This window comes from Mauremys mutica, chromosome 10 (assembly GCF_020497125.1).
Source record: "Mauremys mutica isolate MM-2020 ecotype Southern chromosome 10, ASM2049712v1, whole genome shotgun sequence".
Lineage (NCBI taxonomy): Eukaryota > Metazoa > Chordata > Testudines > Geoemydidae > Mauremys > Mauremys mutica.
In genome coordinates this window covers 80,778,144-80,783,893 of record NC_059081.1, presented here as the reverse complement: position 1 = coordinate 80,783,893, position 5,750 = coordinate 80,778,144, and the positions used below count along the sequence as shown (strand labels likewise).

At 56.3% G+C, this 5,750-nt stretch overlaps 1 non-coding gene across 1 annotated transcript; it reads right to left on the bottom strand.

The window, feature by feature from the left end:
• Positions 1-3,915: 3,915 nt before the first annotated feature.
• TRNAS-CGA lies at positions 3,916-3,997 on the bottom strand. Its single transcript has one exon. It is a non-coding gene; the product is annotated as a tRNA-Ser (tRNA).
• Positions 3,998-5,750: the final 1,753 nt, after the last annotated feature.

Below are 5,750 nucleotides of genomic sequence, written 5' to 3'. Positions count from 1 at the left end.
GGAGCGGATAGCAAGGGTGGCTGACGGATAGGAGAGAATAGGAGGGTGGCTGGTCAAGAGTAGCGGATAGCAGGGTGGCTGGTGGAGAGGAGCGGATTGCAGGGTGGCTGACAGAGAAAAGCGGATTACAGGGTGGCTGACGGAGAGGCTTGGCGAATGGAGTAGATTGGCGAGTGGCGCGGATAGCAGGGTGGCTGGCGGAGAGGAGCGGATAGCAGGGTGGCTGGCGGATAGGAGCGGATAGCAGGGGGGCTGACGGAGAGGAGCCGATAGCAGGGTGGCTGGCGGATAGGAGCCCATAGTAGGGTGGCTGGCGGAGAGGCTTGACAATCAGGTGTCAACCTGAGCAGTGGAGCATGTAAGATGCACAGCCGCACCCCCCCATACCTTCTCCTGCTTCCACCCAGGTTGGGAGGTAAACTCTGCAGAGGAACTTCTGAACTCTGGAGGCTCCACTGACCAAGGACAGAAACTGCAGGTGGGGGGAGACTGTTGGCTTACTTGGGGGTGCGTCTTTTGCTCATGGTTTGTGTTATGAATCCTGTTTGTGGAGTTTTCCCAACATGATGCCACATTGTGTCCCTCCTTTATTAAAAGGATTTTGCTACACTCAGACTCTGTGCTTGTGAGAGGGGAAGTCTTGCCCCTTAGAGGTGTGATATTTAATTGTCCCATGTCACTGGGTGGGGGTCGAGCTGGTTTTACATTGTGTTATTGAAATAGAACCCCTACAGACTGAACCCGGCCCTTGTTGCTGCCAACTCAGACGGGCAGAAGAGTTTCATTAGGAAGAACAACATACAATCTGGAGCCACCCTCAGGACCTGTGCCTCACACACAGAGCTGTGCCCTTTATTCAGCCAGCTTCCCTCCAGGCACTGTGAATCCTTCGCACCCTGGAGACTGAACCTTGGCTGTGTGTTCTAGAGTCGCTGGGCTGGCCCGTGGAGTACACGGCAGGCCTGGGTTCCCCTCCCACCACTGGGGAAGTGGCATGAGAGAGACAGAGAGCTGGAAGCCTGCCTGGGCAACAGCAGGAGTCAAAGGATCAGGGCACAGGATACCTCTCGAATGGGAGAGAGTTTGAAGGACTCTGCCCCAGAAGGGGAAAACAATAGAGGGCCCTGTCCAAAGGGCCAGGTCCACGAAGAGGTAGCGGCAGTTTCTGGAGTGAGAGAGGGGCTGCAGCCTTAGAGTGACAGGCAGAGATACAGCGTGTGACCACAAGCAGGGGCATTGGTCACACACAGCTCATCCTCAGGATAGTCAGGAGGCAGCACCAGCCCATGGTGAACAGAGCATCCCATCATAAGGTGCCATTGGTGGAGCACGGGAAAAAAGGTGCATTTAGCCTGAAACTCAAACACCCTTTTTCTGGGTGAGAGCCTCTAACCACTTTGACAAACATTCTGAGAGGCTGCTGCTTCCTTCTCCCCCACCACACCTTTCGAAGGCTAAATTTCATTAGTGCTGCGACGTTGCACCCATAACGCTTTCCAGAAATACGCTCATGAGTGTAAATGTGACCTAACTGGAATCTGTTTTATGCAGAGTTAAGAAGCGAGGTTTTGTCTTTATTTTTATATTTCCCACAGCTCTGTGTGGAGGGTCAATGGCCTCCTAACACATTGACCCAGCCCTGTTTGCTCCCACAGGCACCTGGCTTCACCATGGCCTGAGTGACCCCCTGAGATAATTGACCCTCCAGGCTCATAGAGGCCAGGAGCTAAGGGGGTAGCTAAGGGACCCCACGTTTCTCCTCACTTGAGGAAATCCCTGTGAAACTCCCCCTTTCCCTGGGTCTTTTTCACACCCTCTGCCAGAGCCGTTCCCCACGTTTTCTCCAGTTCAGCTGGCAGCAAGTCCAGCGCGAGGGGAGGGGAGAGCTGCGATTTCAGGCTGTCGTGTTATGGCGGGATTGCTGCTAGGAAGTGACAGAACCGGCTAATTCTGAGGAACAAACAGGGGGACGGGGCAGCGCTACAGAGTCAGGGAGTCAGGGGTGAAAGTCACTTCAAGGACTTACCGGTACGCGGGAGTCCTGAGCCGGGGGGTGGGGCCTGGACCGGAAAGGGCGGGGCCTCGGGTGGAAGAGGCGGGGCTGTTAGAGCCCCAGGCACTCTGAATCGAGATTTAAAGGGCCCAGGGCTCCGACTGCAGTAGAAGCGGATGGGAGCCCTGGGCCCTTTAAATCACCGCCAGAGCTACCAGCTGCGGAGGCTGCTGGGAGCCCCAGAGCTTGGGGCCATTCAAAGGGCCCGGTACTCCGGCTGCTGCTACCACAGCAGAGCCCTGCACCCTTTAAATCGCCGCCCGAGCCCTGTTGCTGGAGCCCCCGGGGCAGCGGCTGCGGCCGGGGTCTCCAGGGGTGATTTAAAGGGCCCAGGGCTACGGGCACGGCTGAGCTTACTCTCACTTCTGCAGGGAGCCAACTGGAGCAAATACAGGAAGGATTTCTAGCAAGGGCGCCGTGTAACTAACCAGAATGAAGAATATTCTCTGCCCCCCTCGTCTAACTCTGGGCCTGACTCTCTCCCGTGCTGAGGCCCCTCGCCCTGTCTCTGGCCGTGTCCGGGGGCTTCATGCCCCGGTAGAGCCCCGAAGGTAAAGGTGTGAGGTAGCCTCAGCCCCAACAAGACTCAGGCCCATGTCACTTTCATCCTGGGTTTCAGATGAGTGACCCCTAGAAGTTGGGGGGCCACCGGTGCCCAGACCATGGCCCGGCCACAGAGGCCCCGCCCCTGCTCATCCTCGTCCCCCGAGGCCCCGCCCACTTGCTGTTCACGGCCCGCCGCCCCCCCTCCCCCAGACCCCCTACCTGCCCCTCACTCTTCCCCCAAGACGCCACTCACCTGCTGCTTGCTCCTCCCCTTCCCCTAAGGGGGGCTGCCAGGGGCCATGGGGCCAGGCACCCATCACTTTTTCCTACCTTAGGTGAGCGAGGGGCGGGGGGTCCCTAGGGAAGGAGGCGGAGCAGGGGCAGGAAGAGGGAGGGGGCTCGGGGGAAAAGGCCCAGCGGGGGTGGGGCGCCGGCCTTGGGGGAAGAGGCAGACGGGGGATGGGAGGAGGCAGAGCAGGGCATCGGGTTAAGAGGCAGAGCGGAGCCGGGTGCAGGCTCTCAAGTGAGCTACAGACCAACAGTGGTTCATAGTAACTATTTGTCACGGACTGTGGGGGAGTCCAGCCCTGCGCCCCTCTTCCGGGACTCACAGTGACTCTCAGCCAGCCAGTAAAACAGAAGGTTTATTGAACAACAGGAACACAGGATACAGCCCAGCTCGTGTTCAGAGCCAGGACCCCTTCTGGCCTTTCTGGGGGGTTCAGGGTGCTTGGATCCCAGCCTAGGATCCCCTGAAAAACCCACCACCCAGCTCCCAAACCGAAGACTGACCCCACCCTCTCCACTCAGCTCCTTTCCTTTTGTCCAGCTCCTGGGCTGAGGTGTCACCTCCCCTCCCCCAGGCCTAGCTCATGTTACAGTCTGCATACCTGCCTCTCACCTAAAATCCTACCTGCTCTCCCATCCCCCACACAGACAGTCCCTACTCCACCACACTATTCAGCAAGTATTTTAGAAGACCTAGAACATTAGAGGAAATCATGACCTGCCAAGAGACAATTAATGGAGAGAAGCAGCAAGATTAATCCCGTACGTAGGATTGTACATTGGAGTCTCCTCGCTGTCGATAGCCCCCTGCTCGGCCAATCATCGGGTTAAGAGGCAGAGCGGAAAAGGGTGCAGGCTTGGCCCCCACTTCTCTGGAGCTTCGCGTCCAGCACTCGAAAGATGACAATGGGCCCACGGAGGGTTGACTCGCCCTACATCCCCAGTGTTCCCCCCTGCATGGGCGGCCATTTGGGGGAGGCTCAGCCACCCCTGGCCTCTTAGACGGGCTGTGGCTAAAACACTGACGTTGCTATGAGCAGGAGTTGAACCTGCGCAGGAAAACCTTCTTGGATTTCGAGTCCAACACCTTAGCCACTCAGCCATCACAGCTGTGAGCAAAGCAGGCCCCTAAGGCCAGTGAAACTCCCAGGCCTGATGTCATCTGAACTGCAGAATTCAAACAGCAAACCTGGCTCCCAAAGCACCAGGGGGAATTTGGGGCTCTCGTTCCTTTGCCATGTGGTTAAGCACCAAACCAGCACCCTCCTGTGGGGTCTGTCATTGTTCCTCTCCACACTGTAACGATCGAGACAGGGAGAGGTGACCTGACCTGACCAAGGTCAGACAGTGAGGTAGAATCCAGCTCTGCCCCCCACCAGCTCCCGGCTCTATCCGCCAATGGACTGACTTTCTCGCTGGATTAAACTGTTTGTATTGGACTCTTTTCTCTATGTATAAACAGGACTAAGCCACAACTGGACTGTCCGACAGGAGAATGGGCCACGGCTCCCTTCCCCGGACCCTGGATTTCTCACCACTTCAGAGAAACTTGTTAGTGGAAAAATGAATCACATTCAAATGACTGCAGATTATGAACCGTTTGCTGTTGCCTTGGAACTCGGCCCCACCCAGCCTTTTCCCCTGAGTCAGGAATGATCATTTATTGGTTCACTCTGATTTGTTTCAGTATTATGTTAGCATCTATTGCCACTAATTGGTCAGAGCCCGTCACTTCCGGAAGTCCGAAACGTTTCCCCCCTAGCTCCCTTCTCGGTACCTTTGATTTTCCTCAGTCTCCTTCAGAGCACTGGCTTTCTTGGCACCAATAACCAAGACTGATTTCCAGATCAGGAGACGTGTCCTCCAGCTGCTGGAACTTCCCTGTTTCACACCTAGAAAGAAACAGGTTTTTCCCCATTAATCATTATCATATTTTATTGTCGTATTTTACTCTGAATTTCTTGCCCATGTGAAATGCTGAATTGAGGGACTGGAGAATGAGTCTCTGTGTATCCAGCCACAGAATAGCTGCAGCCCCAGCAATGGCTGTGCAAGCTTCCCTGAGGTGTCCCGTCAATGTGCTTCACCCCGATTTACCGAGACCAGCTCTGGGGACAGGATGAGTTCGATCCCGTGGGCAATTCACTCCTCGGCCTCCATGCTTTGATGGCCAATAGATTCCAGTGTTCCTGCTGGTCATTGTTCTGTGGCCATCTGCCCACCTGCCACTGGACTGAGATCAGCTCCCCTCACACCAGCTCATTCCTCACCGGTCTGTGAATGGTCACCACGTCATACAGACATTTGTTCACTCCTGCCGGGGGCAGAAGAGAACCCAGTGCCCTGGAGGTGACAGGCCCGTACTGTGTCCCCAGTCAGGGCCATCGTCCCTGCCCTGAGGTGGTGGCTGCTCTGGGGAGCTCACGCTGGCACCGGTGCAGTGGCCCTGCCGTTAGCTCTCGAGTGTAGCCGCTGAGACTCCCCACCCCCAGCGAGAGCTGTAGCCATGTTGGCAGGAGAAGCTCTCCCAGCGACATATCCTGTCCACACTGGCGCTTGGGTCAGTGTAACTGTGTCACTCGGGGGTGGCTCATTCACACCCCTGAGCGACATACGTTCTACCGACACAAGGGGGCGTAGACGCAGCCTGAGCAGAGAAGCGATTTAGAAAACAGATTTAGTTTTGTAGGAAATGCAGAAACCCGGGTTTGTATTAACCAAAGGAGATTCCGACCCACGTGTCACCCTCACCACGTTGCAGTTGTGCCCTGGGACAGTTGTGTTGTCTCAGCCTGTGGCCAGACTAATGGCGTGTGCAGCGGGAGGAGCCACGCCCCGTCTATGGGGCTTCTGGCATCCTCGA